Source organism: Crocodylus siamensis, chromosome 10 (assembly GCF_052110815.1).
Source record: "Crocodylus siamensis isolate JL-2025a chromosome 10, ASM5211081v1, whole genome shotgun sequence".
NCBI lineage: Eukaryota > Metazoa > Chordata > Crocodylia > Crocodylidae > Crocodylus > Crocodylus siamensis.
The window spans coordinates 60392759-60412835 of record NC_143404.1 but is presented as its reverse complement, the minus strand read 5'-3'; the positions used below and the strand labels follow the sequence as shown (position 1 = coordinate 60412835).

The window sequence follows — 20077 nt, the reverse complement described above, 5'->3', positions numbered from 1 at the left end:
GTGTAAAAAATAAAAATAAAAAAATAAAAAAATTAAATAAACACATTTTAAAGCAGCAACTATCAAGTCAATGAATAATTGATGTTTCCATTAACTCTTTTGAGGAAAATATTAGTTGTAAGGATTTAACATCCTCTGTAATTAAAGTTTAACATAACAGTATTCCATAAGCAGCCTTTTTATTGTATCAGACCATTGCCTGATTTTAATATAATAAAAAGTGTGCATTAATATTATAAGGCTTTAATTGTATTTATGTTTAGAATGTTGATCCCGTAAATCACTGAATTGTTTGGCAGTATTTTGCTACAAGTGATAGATAATATGGTTGTGTGTGTTTTTAACAACAGTAAAATGTGAGAATTTCTGGACATAGTTAATATTATATGGTGAAGGAAAAAAGACAGTGGTGAAATAAGTGTCCTTATACACGTTCTGCTGCTGTGCCTCTTTCAGCATACTCTAAAGAGTTGTTTGGTTTTTTTTCTTTCCCTTTTTACATGCCTCTCACTAGTGTCTAAGCTCAGAATAATAATTGGAAATGTTTTCAATGATCTTAAATTGCTAGAACAAAATCTGTAGAGATGTTTGTCTCCGGGAGCTGCTCTACTGTAGTGTCTAGTACAGTGGTCTTACAGCAGTCCCTCTGAGAGAACCTAATTCAGGTGCGGCAATGTCTTCTATATACTGTCTGACCAGTCAAGAGAAACGCATTCCCAACATGAGTGTTGTCAAGTAGCACAGTGTGCAAACTTGAAGACCTCTCAAGCTGGATGAAAATGGGGGATGAGAAGTTTTAGTCTTTCTGCTATTGAGTGTCTCCCAGTAGAGGAAGTATTAGAAGATGCTGCTTCTGGCTTTTCACTTCAATGTATTGGTGATCTGGAGTTTCCTCAAGCAATTAACTTATTCAAGCTTATCTGATAGGGGGTAAGATTAAATGGTGTGGGTATTCCATTTCCACGATGCTGGTCTATATACCACTCTTGGAAATGGGCTAGCAACAGCCATGGTGTAACATGAATATCATTTTCATCCTGGAGATGGGCGTTGCCTGGAAAGGTTTTGGTGCATACTTGAAGATATGTAATATCTATGCATAATAATGAGTTGACATTTTTCGGACATGTTTGCACGACACCCTACCATTACGGTAATCTAAGCCAAATAAAATTGGGATGTGAAAATAATAAATGTGAGCAAAGTTTCTGATTTTTCAGCACTTGTTGATATTTTTACAAATTCCAGTGGCTTGTTGACTGCTTTGTGACATCAGCTTCTTCCTGAGGCTTCTGAAGACAGGAGAGGAAAGAACCCCATATTTCATGTAGCTTGCTGTTTAATAATGTGCCATTGGAGGGGGAAAGCACAGTTTCTGCTTAACCCCTGCTGGCAATCTCCTTATATTCCAGGATGCTTCTGAATGGACTATCTGAAGAGCAAAGAGGTGGAGTAAGAATACTGTCCAAAGATCGAGTCTGTCTCAAATGTGCACCAAGTTTGACTGAAGTGGGAGCAGCTGGCAAAAATGAGAGTTGCATTTTTTTACTCATTCTTCAATGGGCTGGCCTATAATTTCTAGTTCTTGGAACTCTGTCATGTCAACGGTCAGACATGTGGATCTCTGATGGGCCTCTTCAGTCATGCAGACTCACCAGTGACTTCACTCTTTTCTGGAAGACTTATCTTTGTGTTGAGGCACTGCTGCTGCTCCTGAGTTTTTAGTCGCACTTGAGCGGCTATCAAACATTGTATATATTTAGTATTTCAATTTAGCAAGACATACCTAAAATCTCAGCTTCCTACCCCTTGAGTGGATAGTAGCAGGTGACGTTACTATACTCATTAAACAGTAGAGGGAGCTAACAAGCTTTATAGCCTGAGTTAGGTTAAAATGCTGTTCAAATCAAATGCTGAGTCCTTTTGTAAGAGCCATTTCTCATGGCATATCAATTTCAAACTTTAAAGGACTGTTAACATGATTTCCACATCATTCAGACATGGGTTGGGGTGTATGCATTCATAATGCGAGTCACTTCCTGGGGGTTGGGGGATTAGCGCTGCAATAAGATTTGTTGTTATTAAGTAAAACTAATAATCTTTTGCTTCCTGTCAGGATACAATTAAAGATTTTAGGGGCTAGGGGGAGTTTAATAGTTCTGTATCTCTTGGTGCTGGTGTAGTCTTTTCATTATTAAACTTAAGTCATTTCGATCACTACTGAAACAAATAGCTTTTAAACTAGGCATAGATAGTCAGCTCTGCAATGAGAGGTCAGAATTACACCCATTTTGTATAGGTGAGCAAGCTAAGATACAAGAAGTGCTCAAGTAACTTGAACAGGGCTATACAGTGAGGCAGTGGCAGAGTAACCCATTAATCCATGCCTTTTTAATAGTGTGTTTTCCTGTAATACTGAGGAGACGCGTGGAAACGCATGATCAGCTTTATTGCATGGCTCACTGAGCAGAGTTATTATGTGCCACTCTAACAGAAATAAAAGCTCTCATGCTGTGTCCCTGTTGTGGATCTAGGCAGGCTAGAAGGAAGGGGATATATCATTTATCCCCAAGTAATATGGAGAGAGGAGGCACCAAGGATGGAATTTTTAAGGGTGCCTACGTGCTATAGGAATTGAAACTTGTACTCTTAAACTGTCAAGGCCTTCTGAAAATGCCAACCTGAATGACTTGTCCACAGTCCCAGAAATCTGTGTCTGGCTAGGAGCTGAGCTTTGCTTGCTGGAGTTCAGCGTTTTACTACAGAACCATGTTTTCTATGTTTGAGAAGGACTGATGCGCATAAATGCAGTGCTTGCTGAAATGAGAGTGCTATAGACACGCTGGCTTCTGCTCCAAAGCCCAAACCTCGTTTAATAAATGAACAAAGATTTTCTGGCAACTTAAGAGTTCTCTCTTTAGTGGAGCTTGTCATATCAGTCTTTGGTCAAAATGGTTTCCAACAGGATATCACCTTTGCACAACCTGAGGTACAGGTCACTTCAATGCTCCCCTTTTGTGGGCTCTGGCTTGGCTTCAGAAAAGCACTGAAGCATGTGCTTAACTTTAAGCCTGTGAAGAGTCCCACTGAAGTCAAATTAAAGATAGGTGCATGCTTAAGTGCTTTGTTGGATAAGGGCCAGAGTCGTGGAGCTTGTAGCGGAGAGCCTGTATTCCCTGTGCTCCTCCTAATCCTCTTCTTGCTGCTCTCTTTCATCATCTCCTGTTCTTGCCCTGCACTTTCCCACTGCCCTCTATGTACGGAACAAGAAAACACAGTAAAAAGAGATGAAAAGGCAAGAGAATGGAAGCACATGGAAATTCAGTCCCTTGCCTGATTACTGCTTTGTCCCCATCCTCCATGCTTTTCACGTGTGTCCTTCAAAGGAATACTCTCTCTCCCTCCAGTCCCCACCAAAGCAGAGAATTGTCCAAATTTCCTAGCCTCCAAGTCTGGCTCTTCTGGCTTTGCTCTGCAGCATATTCCAATGACCTGCACATTAACTACATTTTTAAATTTCAATAAAATTTTCTCCCAGATGATGCTAGGCATTGAAGTGGAATAGGTGACAACTAAAGGGGAAAATAAGATTAGATGGACCATTTGAAACTTTCCTTCCCCTCCACCTTGCTCAGCATTTACTCTCTTGTGATGTATTTTGCTAATGTGGCTGAAGCCAAAATGTGCTTCAGGGTTAATGAAACCTGGTTTTCTCCTGCAAAAACCCAAGCAAGAGTTTTTGAGGTGGGAAGACAAACAATCTATTGGGCAAAAGACTTTAAAGAGCAAACACTTTTTCTGTCCTTCCCTCTGTTTTGGAGGTCTCTCTTACCAAACTGCACCAGTCTCTACTACCATAGTGCTGTTGCCTTGGGTGCATGGTGTTGCCTTAGTGTGGTTTTCTGGGGTAGGAGTGCTTTTCATTTAGCAGTGTAAAGCGCTAGTAGGTTTGTGATGCTGCATATGTTGGGAAGAGGGTAGAAAGAAAGTGACTGCAGCTGGGTCTATGCAAACTGGAGTAGTTTCCCTGGGTGCCACGCATAGCTGTCTGCATTTCCTGGGAGACAAAGTTTCCCCCCTGCTCCCGTGCCTAGCGGTCTCCTGCAGTGCGTGCGTGTCTGCTGCTCGTGTTTTTATAAGCTGGGCAGACCGAAGTGCGCTTCAGAAACATTCCTGGAAAATGGAGGGTGTCGTGTAGAATTAATTAAAGCCTTGCGTAATCGCTAACGAAGGATGGCTGCTAAGATAAACAGGGCTTTAGTTACACCTCTGATACCGAAGGGCTGAACGTGTAATACTGAAGCAGTTACTGGGGCTTGAGAAACAACTGTGGTAGAGCAAGGATCTCAGTATGACATTTGCCAAACTTCATTCCCTCCAAAGAGACTTCTTAAATCCCTGGGCTACCAGATTAGATGTTGTCCAAGGTTAGCAGCCAGATGTTTCTCAGCTGTTGGACTGATTTCCAGCTGAGACCAAATGAGCGGCTATCCAACATGTAAGTATTAATATAAACATTGTAGAGGCCTAGCCTTGAGCAAGCCATTAAAAACTTCCCACGATCCTATGAGTGATGCTGGCTTCCTTGGAGAGCATCAGTATTTTGTATATCGCACTTGAATATCCTGCGTGGGTCAGACTTGGGCTGCCACCTGCTAATGCGGTGTTTGGGCCCGGCCTCCCCCTTGTTCTCGTGGCGCCAGAGCCGTGCGGTCCCTGGAATTTGATTATTTGTGTTAGCAGATAATTTAGGCCAGAAGGCTTAGAGCGCTCCCTTCATTCTCTGGATGTCGTCATGCTTCCCAGCAAAAAACAATCCCAGGTCCTGTGTCGCTTCCTCCCCCCACCAAATACAGCAAAACCGCTTTCAACTTTGCTCCTTGAAAGAGTCACTGTCAACTAGTTTTCAGCCTGTTGTTCAGGTTTTGTGGAAACACCGCCTGAAGGGAAGAATTTGCCAAATCTAAGGTGGAAAAAAGCTTAATTATTTTTTTTTAAAATCCAGGAAAATGAAAAATAAAAGCAAATATTTCCCTGAAGTGTTATGAGCTGCACACATTTGCACACAGCAGGTAGGGCACAAGGAGCCGTTCGCCCGTTGCCCCCGTTCTGTTGGAATGAAATGAAAGTCAGAACCTTTAAATAACTATGTAATAACTGTGAGCGTTATAAACCCTTTTAGCAAGATTTTAATGTTTTGTGTTACTCTTGCACTGAATAGTACCTTGTACCACAAGCAGTCCCATTAAAGTTGATGGGATTCTAACTTGTAGCATAAAATACTAGTCAAGGTGGGGTAAATGCATTCTAGGATGGATGTAAGAAAGGAGCTTGTGCCTCTGACTTCTTATCTCAGTGTGTGGTGTACAATGGAGGATACAATGTTGGTCTCATTTTAAGCTGCCACATCGCACTAAGCAGGTATACATTTACTTAACGTTATTTCTCCATGTAAGCAATGGCTAGCGGTCATAGGGGTGTTACATGATCAGAAGTATGCGGGGAGGTACCCCCAAGAGGGTTTCTCTGAGCCTGATTCTGGTACCTTCACTTGCACTAAGTAGCTGCCCTGCTCGGTAGATTAATCTGCTTGTCAAAGGGTTAGAGATTGGGTCCTCAATTAAAATGCGTTCCTGCCCTGGACTATTTGAAAGCCGCTGTGCTAGGTCACTGGTACGAAGATCAACATGGCCAAATGAAAAAGAATTAGGAATGGGCAGCGTCCATTTGAGACGTCTTCATTCTGTGCGTTCGGCAGCTGCCACCTTCGCTGCGGAATTGAGTTTTCTTTCTGTGTTGCCTGTCACCTCTGTTTCTGGTGCCACAAAAATCTAAAATACTGGCACAAAAGTTTGTCTCGCTGCACATCAAACGGGAGCTACTCCAATTTAAATCCATCATTTAATTTACTAAAGACCAAAGAGCCCTCCCCCCGCAAGCATGCAAGCCTTAGCTTTGACTCAAGATCCTCATTCAAAACGTTACTGTTGCTACACAGCACTGTGTGAGGGAAGAGGGTTTTAATGAATGAACCGTGTTTCCTTTAGGAAGGCGTCCCTTCAATTAGTTTTTTCTATTAAGTGGCCTCTGCTTTTATTATTCCCTTCTTTGGGAAAGGGTATAATTTTGCATGTTGCTATGAGATTTTAGGTTGTTTACATAGTGCGCGCTTGATCCACAGATTGAATCCATCATGTTGATAGCCTTGTGACATTTTTACATGGGTGAACATTTCCTGTTAAACCATAATTACCTTAATAAAGAAAGCGAGCTCAAGACGTAAGGATTTTTAAACTGACTTTTCAAAGTGGCACTGTAGTCCAATCCCTTTAAATGCTGTTGTTTGAATCAATCGGCTCCAATTACAAATGAGGGATTTATTTACCCTCAGCTCAGAAATGTGCCTAATAACCTTTCTGAAGTTTTCAGCCACTGAGAGGGAGTAAATATCATGAGAAATTGTCTTCCTTCTTTTTTTATATTATATAATCCACAGTTGACAATTGTCCCTCTGGCAGGTTACAACTTAAAGTCTAAAGATACAGGGTGTTTTCCATAGCTCTCTGTTTTCCATAGCTCTTACTCAGCTTTCCCTTTGGTTCATAATGTATCCTACCAGCTAATTCACTTTACAGTGTGTTAAAATTAGAAAGCTGGAATAAAAGACAAGTCAGCATCAGCCATTGCCTGCAGCGGGGCGGGAGGGGGTGGGTACTGCAGGGGCTTGTATGCATGCACCAACCTGACACCACCTTGAAAGATGATTGCACCCCCTTGGTCCTGCTTGGGATGCAGGGGGGCGAGTGTATTTGCTGTGGGTTCTCTCCTCCACTTTTTAACACATCTGAGCTGGGTATATCACTGTTTTCCTTTTCTCCTTTAACAGAACATCTCAATCAGAGCTCACTGGAGTCAATAGAAAGGCTACCATTGACTGCAGTGGGCTTTGGATCAGGCCCGGAGATTTTATCTCTCTGAAAATATGTGAGTGAACGTAGTGTTCGTGACAATGAAGGATTAATAGTGTAGGTCTGAGACATTGTGGTGCAGGGAGGTGTTGTGTGTAAGCTTCCCTGCACAACAGCTCCCAGTGTTTCATGATCCTGACCTATGCTCCCCCCTGTAACGCCAACCGTTGGTCCTCACCAGCTTCTGGCAATGCAATGCATCCTGAATTGCCCGCTGCTTTTCTAATCCTCATCCCCTGGCACATCTTTTTTGACCCCCGGTGCCTCCTGTGAGCAGACCTGGCCAGTCGTTTCGGCCAGGAACAGATGTTACACTTTTACTGGTATCGGCGATTGGAAACCGGTCTAACCCCATAACAGAACAGAAGTTTGGAGCACACGGGCTGATTTGAAAATGGCAGAGGCCGTCTACCATGTGCCTCCTACCACCAACAAAGGATGAATGTATGATCTAAACTACACCGCTTACAGACAACCACGTAACTTAGGTGGATTCTGCCTCAGGCTTTTTGACTGTCTGTCTGTAGCCTTCCTGTATTGTGCTCACGGTTCTTTTTTTGGCATTAATTATCCTTCCTGTTTAATTCTTTTTTTTTTTGCTTGTTGGGGGAGATGGGTTTCCAAACGGGCTATGAAATTGTCCGATGTTAAGTTTGCTGTGGTAGCTGATGCTTTCTGAATGGAGAGATCCGTATGCTCCTAAGCAGTTTCCTTGGCACTTGTGGGCTAAGGGAAGCTATGCTGTTATACGTCACTGAAATCCAGGGTTTATTTTGTAATTCTCTTTCATCCAGAAAGAGAAATACAAATCTTTGGAGGAGTGAGAAGGGCATCACTTCACCTCGGATCTAACTCGCAAAATAGTTGTGAAACAACAACTTTGGTGATACAAATTCTCATGAAGCAAGGACTCCATTTATGGCCTAGGTTGGAAGGTCAGCAGATCCAGAAGGCTTTCTCTTCCTGAAGAGCCTCAATGTTTGAATGGTTTTAAATCTTGACCTGGAATCTGGGCTCACGGGAAGTCTCGCTGTTTGTCTATCCTTCATTACTTAGATGATCTCTGGAGAGAAGTTGAGACACTGGTCTGAAAAGCAGATGGTTCAGGTAAGAAGGATGGCTTTTCATTAAAATTCATTTGGGCAGTGGATATCAGTGACAGTCGACAGAGCATGGGTCACTCCTGCAGTCGGTTCTCTGCACTGTCTTGTGCTGCAGATTAAGTGCTCAAATATAAATCATTTTTCTTCAAGCCAATTAAAAAATGGACTCAGATCTCCCTGGGTAAAGCTACACATTATTAGTATGGAGCAATACGCTCCGGAGCATATTGCACTGTGTAGACACAGTGACTTTATTGTGGAGCTAATTTGGCAATTCCAGAGTAAATGTCTCATGTAGACCCACCCTCTATGTCACAGTTGATAGGCCACCAATTAGCAGTTTCCCACTGAATGCACAGCTGAAGCTTGCATATTCCATAGCAAGATTAGGTTTGGGTCAGGACTTTGCAGCTGATATATGACTTGATTAATAAAGAAAGGAAGGGAATTAATCATTATTTTATATTATTATAATCAATGCTGCTCAACAATTAATCTTGTCAAACTAATCTGATATTGCTTTAAGGATATTACAAAGCTGGTTGATAGACGGTGTTAGTGGTGACACTTAGATTTCTGGAAGGTTTTGACTAGTTCCTGCCCAATCTTTTGATTAGGAAATCAGAATGACACTAAATCAACAGATTAAAAACTGGCTAACTGATCAGACCTAAACGTCCCAGTCAGCTGTGTATGTATCTTCCTCAAGCCAATATGCTTCTCATCACATGCTGTAAGGACCAGTTCTGCAGCTCACACTGTTTCAGGAAATGTTAAGTTGTCGCTGATGGTAATATTTGTGGATGACACAAAGATAGTAGAGGAAATAACTAATGAAGGGTACATGACACAAATCCAGAGCGAATGGATGGCTTGGTGAGCTTGGTACAAGCAAACAATGCTCAGGAACAAAGAGTATAGGAGATACTTATTGTATGGGGGTGTACTTGGTACACCTGACGAAGGGGCTTTGATCTCAAAAGCTTGCAGAAAAGGACGTTTTTCTTGTGATTTCCCAGTTGGTTTAATAAAAAATATCATTTTAGAAACAAGAGTTCTAATTTTTTGTATCTCTTACTGTACTGGGTGCTGTCCTGGGATGCCATCACTCCAAAAAGCACCAGGGGAAGCCTGATGGATAATTAGCTGAAAATGAGCTTCCAGCATAAGATGGCTAAAAGGCTAGCGCACACTCTGGGGAGTATCCAGCAGTGCTAGAAAAGATATCTTATCACAGCCCTTGGCTCTGGTGTCAGTGTTGCTAGAATATTGGTTCTTTTGGTGTCCCGAGTTCAAGACAAGTGTTCAGAAACTTGGGATGGTTTGGAGAAAATCCAGGAGTAGGCAGAGACAACTGGAGAATAAGCTCCTTCCATTTTTCACTGGTCTGTTTATCTGAGCAAAGAGAAGGGGGCAGGCAGATTTGAGCACAGTTTGTGAATGTGTAGGAGGAATAGCCATTTGGTAGTAGAGGGCTCTGCCGACAAGTTGGCCAAAGTCGAAGGCTGTGTAATGGTTGGAAATTGAAGCTAGATGAATTCAGGCTAGAAGCAAATTGCAAATTCTTAAGAGTGTGCAGAAATGAACATGAACACAACTTAGCAATGGTTGCTGTGGAGGCTTTCGTCCTGGAGTGTATAAAATGAGACTGGATGTTTTTCTGAAAGCACTGCTGTAGGTGAAACAGGACTTAATCCTAGGATGGGCTGTGACCTGTCTTCTGCAAGACACCAGAGTAGTTTTATACTCTGTGAAAGTCACCTTCACCTTTTCTGTCCCAAAGCACACACCAGCGCTGGAGGAAAGGGGGTTCTGTGGCTGGACATCAGGTCCTTGCAGTGTTTTTCAGGGCTACCAAATACTTGGCACTGTAAATGCTGCATTTAGCATTGTACAAATCTCACTGTGATGAACAGCAAAGATTCAGAGAAAAACCTCTCATCATTGCAAGACCCCTTCCAGGTACCTTGCTGAGGTCTTCACTAAGGCATCATCCAAAAATATCATGAGTCTTGTTCCCTTTGCTCCCCTGAGGCACGGTGAACCAAATTCATACATGCTGTGACTCCTTTACTTTCAGGAAGGTTGCACCAGGGATGAATTCTCACTGCTGGTTTCAGTAGGAAAGTAACACAGTCTAGTACAGTGGTTCTTAACCCTTTTAAACTAAGGCTCCCCCTTGCAACTAGCTTTCACTCATTTTCTGACAACAAAGAAATAATAGAGCAAATTCTCTGTTTCAGAGAAGACCATGGCAGGTCAGAAAGGCTTTGACAGTTCAGATTCCCATCCAAAATCTCTGGCTTTCTCTTGTGAATCATGTGTAGGTGTTCACTTACCTATCAGGTGTTTGCCATGCCACCCTGGTGGAAAAGCACTGGTCTAGTAGATTGGACACAAAGCCAGGAGTTGGTCCCATTCCTGGCTCCACCATCACCTGCTGTGTGATGTTGGCTCTGTGTTCCAGTTTCCCCTCCTGCCCTCCGTGTCTTGGACCTATTCACACTGTGAGCGATTTGGGGCAGAGGCTGGCTGTGCACCGTGGCCACCGTGATGGGGCTCTGTTTGCAGAAGGGCTGCAAAGGCTTCCGTAGCACACACAGACCCTTCCTTACTTCTTACAGGTTTGAGTAACGCAAGAGGAACTGGATCCTTCTTTTAGTTCTGAGAAGCCTGGGTGTCATTGTCACGTCTCAGCAGTACCGGTGCAAGCAGAACTCGTTACTTTTTAACGGTGGGATCTTGTGTGAAAAGTTAAGTATATAAAAACACGCCTAGAGATGTAGACTCACATGCACGTGTTTTATGAGCGCACTCAGCCATTGTTGATGGTCTTGCTTACTGCCTTTTTAAATGTCAAATCCTCAGCTGTCTTGGGTTTTAGGAACTCCTCCAATTTTACATGGCAAATTTGTGGGCTAGATTCTGCTCCCAGCGTTTTTGTTACCATCACTGCATGTAAATGAGACCGGGAGAGAAAGGTGGCTTTTATACAGCACATGCCTGTATATACTGTATACTTGTATAGAAGTTTAAAAATAAAAAAAGAGAGGGAGAAACAAACCACTGAGACTTTATTAACTGCGAGTGATCTAATAACGTGGTGCGCTCCCAACCATTTTCATCCTGGGGTCTGCATGCTGCTGGCTAAGCAGAGCCATGTTGGTTTCTGCAGCTCCCCTGGTTACATTCTCCATAATTGATTACAGCCCCGTGCAGGAATTTCTGGACCCTTGTTCTTTACAATCATTCCCCAAACAGTCTCAGTAATCCCGCGTCCCCCTGTGCTGATTAGCCTTTGTGCATCTTGGAGCTGCCTCCCGCCGGGAGGGAAAGAGAAAACAGAGTCTTGGAACTTGTTCCTGGGGTTCCTTTTAATCCCATTGATTACTTGAGAGCTGTGGAGATGCTGTGTCAATAACCCTGTTAAATATGACAGCTGATTTTTCACAATGGTGTTTTTACACGTTGTTTGTCACTAAGCCAACTCTCCACCGCAGAGCTCCTCGACTGCTGTCACTCAGTGTATTAAACCACCGCTTGCTGCTTTTTATTTCCGGAGGGAGAGGGAAATCAGCGATTTGAAGCGCCTGCGAGAGAGGCTGCCCCGTTCGACCTCTGGTTCATGCGACTTGCTGGATCGATGCCCTTGGAAACTGAAAAAAGCTGCTTCCCCTTAGAACAGGTACAGCGCCGAGAGTCAAAGCGCAAGGTTGCTCCTCTCTTCCCTTCTGCCTCCGCTCTGTGCTGGAGGACTGCCATTGCCGATGCAGGGGTGGGCTTTTCCCGGCGTGCCAGCTGGAGACTCCCAAACTCACTTCACACCAGCCACCAAAGGCTTGGAGAAGGTTAATGGCTTCTGGTTATGGCCAGCCTAGGTGGGTTGGCGGCAGGTGGAGGGCTCCATAGCTCCCCCCTCCAATCTGAACCAGTATCTTTGTTCTCAGCAATGGGGTTACATTGCAAAATTATGATTGGCAATTGAATCTCTTCCAAATCAAAGGGGTTGCTCAGATCTGGGATGACACTTGGCTGCCTTTCAAAGTCATGGTGGCATCCAGGCGTTTTATACTTTGAGAAGTTCTTGGTGGGAAAAGGATGCGGGTTAATTGAAAAGAAAAATGTAATGTCTTTTTCTCTGCATACCATAGCAAAGGCATTACTCCTAAGTGGAAAATTTGGGGCTAGAAGCTGGGCTGTATGTTTCCAATCATCCAGTTTCCTTGCACCTCTTGTTCGCTTTTTAGCCCTTGCAATTCATTTTTAATGGCCCTGACACCCTTGTTTATAATAATAAACAGCAAGCACGTGGACACAATGAAAGTGTTTCAGGTTCAAGTGTTTTTAATAGCCTTGCAGCAAAAAATAGAACAAATCCTTCTAAATCTGGTGAAACACGATGAAGACTATCTCCTGCTGCACTGAAATATGATTTCAGAATTGCTGCTGTGAAAATACAGCCTGAGATAGCTAGCATTTCATTGCTTTGACTCCTGGCCAACCTTTTCAGACAAGACCCCCCTTTGTATCGCACACAACTCTGATTTCCATGTTACAGTGCTTTTGTCTTCCAGTTGTAACCTGATTTAACCAAACAAAGGACAAGGTGATAGATGAAGACATAATATTATTGGTTTAAATAGGCAAAACGCTTAAAATGGTGCAGAAAAGAGCAAGTGTTAAAGGGCAGGTCATATGCAGAGTTGTTTGGGTATGTGCTGGTATTGAGTTGGGACCTATAGTTTATGGCTATGCTGGTGATGTTACATAGAAAACCTCAGACTGGTACAGCTAGCAATGGTGGGAGTCCTAGTGGAAAAAAAGCACGTGCGTTTCCACCACCTTGCCAGCCACTCCTGTGCAGAGCAGATGGCTTGGTGGGCTGCAGGGCGTGGGGTTAGGAGAGCCTTGATTCACAGGCTCTGTTGCATTTCCTCCTCTGTAACAAGGGGATGCTGCCAATATAATACATTGATTTCCTGTGAAATGGGAAGGAGGCTCCTGGACTTGCAACTGCTAATGTTAACTCTGAATTTGGCCCTAAGATCACACTGGGGGCAGAAAGGGGGCTTCACAGCTGCTTTGGTCCTAGTGAAACGCCTGCAGAGAGCAGCAGAATCTGAGCAGGAGGTGGGTTAATCTCTAGCTGGGATCCTGCAGTCTGGGACAGCAGAGCTGAGAAAGCCTGTCTGGACTCATCCAGCCTACTGTACTCAGCTATGTAAATCATTACTGCCTATTTTCAACAGTTTAACAAGCCTGGGAGCTTCATTGTTTGCCAAAGAAAGGGGTCGGGCAGGCCTCTGAGCACCCTAAGCAAGCACATGGCTTTGATTCAAGAGAGGTTCCCTGAAAAATATTACCCAGGAAAGCAACTAGAGTTACAATGACAGCGGAAGTTGGCAACGGGTATCCACAGACCAGATAAACCTGCCGTGGCCAAACGGCAGCCAGGTACTCCGATACTGTTGTCTTGTGAGCCCAGTGTAAAAAACGCAGTGAAGTAAATCTTGGGCCTGCTCGAGCCTGGGCGGTGACATTATGGGTGAGGCCCTGAGATCAGTGGCAGGTGGCAAGGCAGCGTAGGTAGCAAGGATCTGTCAGGTCATGGATGCAACATATGCTACGGACCAGAGTGAAGCAGATGTCACTGGCTTCAGGAATGAATTTGGACCGCAGGGTGTTGGCAACAGTGCACATGTCAGATTGAATAACACGTTTGTGTCTCTGGAGGCTGCTTAGCTCCCCTGGACAGACACACTCACACCCACACACACACACATATGGCCTCACCCTGCCATTTCTGCACTTGCTTTCCTCACCACTTACACCAGCCTCTCACAAGCACCCATGGAAAACCTGTTCCCCCCACGTGCATGAGAGCCGGGTCGTACCCACAGACCAGGTTTCCTCCTCTCCGTTAAAACCAAAGTGAGACACTGGGGACTGAATCTCCAGTTCCTCCCACCATGTCACTTCAAAGAGGCTGAGGCAGGACTTGCTTCCCTGCAGTAAAGCCCAGCAGACTGACACGTATGCCAGTGGCTCTGTAACAGCAGTGGGCCACCATTTTACCTCCTAGGCCAGCGATTCTCAACCAGGGTGCCATGGCAGCCTGGGGTGCCTTGAGATCTTTTCAAGAGTGCCATGGGGTGCCAGGCAATGTTAGCACTGTTAGGTATGCAAGCATAATTCATAAAACAAACCCAGAGATTTCCAACAGGAAACCAGAGTGTTAAAATATTCTGATCTGCGCTGAGCTTTCACTCATCTCTTGACTACGGAAAAAGAAAAGGGCAGGTTTTCTGTTGCAGAGATCTCAGAGACTTCTGCCCGCTGTGATCTTTCTGAGTTTTTTTGCAACAGAAGAGTTGCCAACTTTTCTGTTGTTTTTCTGTAATCACAAAAGGCGTGCCAATGGAGAGCTGGCGTTGTCCATGGGCTCTACTCAGGAGCAGCATGGCTGGAGGTCTGCCAGTCCTCTCCGAGTGCCCAGGTCTAGTCTCTGCCGGGCAGAGCTGAGATTGCAGTTGTCATTTAAGTTGGCACCTGCACCCCATCTGAGCCATCCTCACTTGTTGGCATCCTCAAGCTTTGGCTGTTGCTGGCGCTATTGTAACTCGCTCGTTCTTGGAAGCTCCCATGCACTGGCTTCCCAGAGAGGGACTTGCAGCCTCAGCTCCCGCTTAACAGAGGTCCGCATCTGGGTTACAAAATATGGAAATGGAACCATCAGTTTTAAGAACTGTCGTTGGGGGCCGGGGAGGAGCGAGCCAGCAGCTGAGCTGATTCCTGTGCCCTCCAGCCCCGCGCATTCCCTCCCCAATGCTGAATGGATTAGCTCCCCGCTGTGTGACCGATTTCACAAGCTGAGTTAAACAGTGTGAAAGGTCTGGTCAGCAGGAGCCGGGCTCCTGCTTTCCCACTGTGCTGGTGTAAGGGTCACGGACCTTCCAGTGAATTAAAGGACAAAATGCCTTTTATCAAGACCCCCAGACTAGTAGCAGCTCTTTGAAAAGGGCCCAAAGAGAATAATTTTTGAGTGCTGTCAGGAATGTAGCCTGTAAAAAAAAAAAAAAGAGCGAATGTCCCATTGCAACCTGCAAACGTCCTGCAGCCGCTTAGTCTGTGTAAAACGATCTCTCTATTAGCTCTGGCATTCCATCAATATTGCGCACGGCAGCTTGCGCCCTAATTTACTGAGGCAGAGTCGGTGGTCAAGTGTCCAGATAGGCACTGCCCGGCAGAACGGCTCTCCGACACGCGTGTGGAGAGTAGCTACTAGACCCTGTCATCTTGTGCTCCGCACGGCCGACAGCTGTGGGGTCGGCAGTAAATGTAACATCCAAGCAAATGTTTCTTTCCAAGCAGTCTTTTGTGATGTATTTCCAGCTGCTTCTGATTAGGGTGAAGACTGATTTGGGTAGAAGATAAGAGCACCCAAAGCATCCTTGCTACTGAATGCAAGGAAAGGGCCTGGTAGCGTGAGCTGCAGGGAGGTCCTTGCATGATGCTGAAAGACCACAGTGGGGACAGGCGCAGGCTGAGGCGCAGCTGAGGGGGCTCTGTGGCTTTCAGCAGTGTGTGGGCAAGTGTGACATCTCTGGGACACCCCCACCCCCATTCTGGATACCTTAATATACCAGAACATCCACCAATCCAAAGCAAGGAGGAAACTTGGTGGTACCAGCAGAGACTTGTTCTCTAGAAAGATGCTGGGAAAACAGATCAAGGCTATTATAAAGGTCTGAATCGAGAGCAACTTAAATAATACAGCTGGAATTAAGTAGGATTCATACCAGTGCAGCTGGGGGAGGCATCTAGTGCAGGATATTTCTGCTGAGAATCAAAATGCAGAGCCCCCACCCCTCCCATCATGGCAATGGACCTGGTGCATCAAGGGGCAGCTTCAGTTGACTCATGAGCGAGCTTGGCTTACGTCACTGCAAAATCCTTAAACTCTTTATTTGCAGCCAGGAAATAAGCAGCAGTCATATTCCAATAAACCAGAGCTGATGCGGCATCTGGAAGGACATGGGGCCAAGTACCAGCTCTGGTGGGATCAGCCACATGTGGCCCATCTTCCTAGGAGTAACAGTGTCAGCGAAGTTATACCAGGGAACCCAGGAGGCTGATGTGATCGGGTGGGTTATTTGATATTCATGCTGGTAGTGATTCAGCAGTTTATGAGATGAATTCCTGTGGAGTTGGCAGCCATGTGCTTTTCTGATAAGAATAGTTTGAATGCAGGTTGTGTGAAATTGTTGCAGCAGAATCCAAGGAGGTCAGGGTAGAAGACGTTTCATTATTTCGGTTATAAGCCCGTTGGGGCAGAGGTGGACTTTTGATTTTCTGCGTATCTAGAACAATGAGCTTCTGCTTTGCTTGGCCCTTTAGCAGAGACCACCACGAGACTCCAGCATAATTAGCAAGCATATTCATTTAATGTTTCCCTCCCTTTCAATCTGAGTGAAAGCAAATGCTAAGTGCTGAATTTTCAATATTGAAAATGAGGAGGGTTTTATTTGAAAATAGGCTGTTTTCACTCAGCAGGACGTTGAGGAAAAAATGGTGAAACATCTTCAGCATCTCAAATGCCAGTGTTTTCTTCTCCTGAAGATATTATGCTGCGCTGGCATGTAATGTTCTTGATTTCATGTTTCTGTGTAAAACCAGCCCTTTGGGGAAAGGGTCACAACAGACTCACTCCTTCGAACTGCATCTTGGTCTAAGCCGAAAGTGTGACTTTGGTTTTGCTGTACGTAAATGTTGGGATTTTTGAGCTGTCTGAACAACAGAAATTCTGTTTTGTGGAGGGTTTATGGATCCTGAATAAGTATATCAACCTGAAGGGTCTGGCCTCGTGTTAAACTGAAGTAAAACTCACAAATGTCAAAGTTCTCCATGGGGAAAATAGTTTGGGGTTCCTTAAAATGTTCAAAATTGCTTCAACATTGACTTAATAAGAACTTAAAAGCCTAAGAATTGCCATTTGCTGATCAGCCCATAGGTCCATCCTGCCCAGTTTCCGGCGGCGGCGGAGTGGATGCTGGAAGAGAGGGTGAGCGGGGTATGACCAGGGGCCTTTCCCACTGTTTCTCTGTCTTGCAGCCTCTGGTATTTAAGCTAGAGGGCTGGACTTCTCATTTTGTATTTCCTTGTAACAAACCAGAGGACAGAAGTTTGAAAAAGAAAAAAAAAGAAAAAGGCCTTTCGAAACAACAACATCTAAATACTTCAATATTCTTAAGTTTTGTTCCTCATTTGCCTTCCTACGTAAAATTCCCATTAAATTGATCTGATTTCACAAAGGCTTTGATCCTGATGGATTATGGTTCCATTGTAATTTTCTCTGATTAGTCTTACTAGTTTATATAACCATACTTTGAATAACACCCTCCTCCCCTTTTCCCCAAGGCATTACAGTGTTGGAAGGTACTTGATTAACCAAATGAGGGGTAGCATTTTCAGACGTGATTATGGTTTCTTGGTTCTGTTTTGGGGCACTCAAACTGAGCAACCTTAAAGGCGGGGGATTTAGGGGCAAGTCTGCAGTAGCCCAGCACTCGGGGTGGGCTGCCCGAGAAGGTGGCAATCAGATGGTTAAATCCTCACTGAGCTTGTTGCTTTGGTTGCATTGCTAGTGTATCTACAGCAGGGGTGGGTGAAACGCGGCCCAGGGGCTGGATGCGGTCAGCCAGGCCATTCTATCCAGCCCGCAGGGCCCCTAAAAAATTTAGAAAATTAATATTCATCTGCCCCAGCTGCCTATCGTGAGGCCCTCGATGGCTTGCCAAAACTCAGTAAGCAGCTCTCTGCCCAAAACAATTGCCCACCCCTGATCTACAGTGACCGAAGCCCCTTGCATGCTCCGAGGGCCACATGGCTGAGGGCAAGCAAAACTTGGGGGCATCTGAGCCCCAGCCCCAAGCTTGGGCCTGCAAGCAGGATGCCCGCCAAAGGTTTTGGGAACATCTGAAGTCCCAGGTGCGGGTGGAGGATGTTTGCCAGTGGTAGAGCCACTTATGGCTCTGGGCACTTGGATTTGGAATTAGTTTAGGCTAGTTTGGCCTTGGATACAAATACATTAAAAAAAAATCTACAGTGACAGCCAGGCAGATGTACCTGAAGCAGGTGGGGAAGGCTGAGGATCACTAGGGGATCTCACGCAAACGTCCTCTCTGTAGTCTGGGGCAAGAGGGAGTTCAGTCTTTCTCAGTAACTGTGTGGTGGGAAAGGCTAAGCAATGTCTTCTGCAGCACCTGTTGCAGTCCTGCTCAGGATCAAGCTGAAGGAACGTCGGCACCACTGTCCCTCTACCCATCTCACAAGGCTGTGAGCTCTGGAGGTCGCTCTCAAACCTCCATTTCTATTCTCCAAGTGGAGCGGGGACTATCTTATCTTAGCGAGCCCAAAGCATCCTTAGCCTTAGGACTGAGTGCATCAAGAACAGGCAGGGAGTGTGGCCTAGGGACTGGAGCATGCTAGTGGAACATAGGCCTGGGCTGACCCTGGAGCTGGGAGCCTGGTCAGGATTAGACAGAGCTCCTTTAATCATGCACAGAACATTTTCTTTAAAAAAAGAAAAAAAAAGGAGCAAAGCAAGCAGAGCCTGCTGTGCCCTGTGACAGGGCCTAAGGTCAGAGCCGGACAGGACGCGGCCAGAGCCAAACACACAGAGCTCCCACAGTCCCTCCCTCCTGTGGCAGACACAACCCTCCATGCCGCTTCCTTTGTCGGGAGCCAGCTTTGATGCTAGCGAGAGTGCGTGGTAACGGCACCAGTTCCTGTGCAACTGGGGGAGATTCATGTGCCGGAACCTCAGCCCCAAACCAGGCCAGTTTCCACTGAAAACAGCCCCATGGGGCAGGTTGCTTCCCCAGCCTCTGGCAAAGGACTTTCCTCGCAGCTTCCTGCCTCTGGTAAATGGGTGCCTCACTGGGTTGGGGAGGCTTCCCAGCTGCAAAAACCCTCCCTTTGACTGTGAAAGGAAGGAAATGGTGGGAATGAGCTTCTGGATCCCTGTGGTGCCAGGGTTGGACGCAAATTGCAACCAGAAGATTGGCTGTAAATCATCATCATCATCATTATTAATAGAGATGGACCCAATCCAGACGCCTCCGGGCTGGGAAGTATTCCCAGTCTGAGCGCCGATCCAAGCACCATGGCTCCAGTCCACCTCTTATTGCTAATACAAGTTCACACACGGATTTTGCAGTGGCCTAAGCCAAGCTGCACAAGAGGCACGGCAGGGAACAGCCCTGCACCTGCTTCTGCGGGATGGACCTGATATGCAATCTGCACCGGATCCCTGCTATCTCCCTCCCTGCCCGCTGTCAGAAATCTGCACGTGGCCTCAGGTGCAGGGTTTTGATGCCATCGATCCTGCTGCTCTTGCGTGCTCCCGGGGGATCTCACGCAAATGTTGTCTCTCTAGTCCATGAGCAGAGAGCGGCTGTTAACTGTGCTGGTCTGAAGTCACACGCAGATGCACCTTATCGACTAACATCAGATGAAGGGAGCTCTGGGCTCACAGGAGCTTATGCCTCTCTGACTTACTTAGTCTATAAGGTGCATCTCTACCTCCCCTTCTTTCTAGTCCGTGCTAGTATACAAATAGAAACATTAATTACAAACCAGAGAGTATGGGAGGGTAATATGGCCCGAATACAGGGTTCAGAGGCAGGAATCCAGAGGGACATTGAACCACACCCCCCTGTGACCCATGGCTGAGTCACGCCACCTTGTGCCTCACTTTCCCCCCTCTGTGCCATAAGGATGATGATTCTGACCTGTGCGCCTCCCAGAGGGGCCGGGGAGGATTACCCTGGGGCTTGGGTCGAGCTTTGCAGATGGAAAGTGCTAAGTATTGTTAAGCTGCATTCCTTTCCCCCGATTCTTGGGGCTTTGCTATTCTGGAGTGTCCTGTGAGTGGGCAGGTTGTATACAGGCAGGGGGTGTACTGGGCACGTGCATGTGTCTCTAGGAGTAATGTGGGCATATATT

The 20077-nt window shown here is 45.6% G+C and overlaps 1 long non-coding RNA gene across 1 annotated transcript in view; it reads left to right on the top strand.

Annotated features, from left to right (window-relative positions):
* Window positions 1–11225: 11225 nt before the first annotated feature.
* Window positions 11226–20077, top strand: part of LOC149856683 (uncharacterized) — a 71656-nt gene continuing 62804 nt past the window's right edge. The window contains exon 1 of the long non-coding RNA XR_016444501.1: window positions 11226–11756. This is a non-coding gene — a long non-coding RNA (uncharacterized LOC149856683). The remainder of the gene's footprint in view (window positions 11757–20077) is intronic.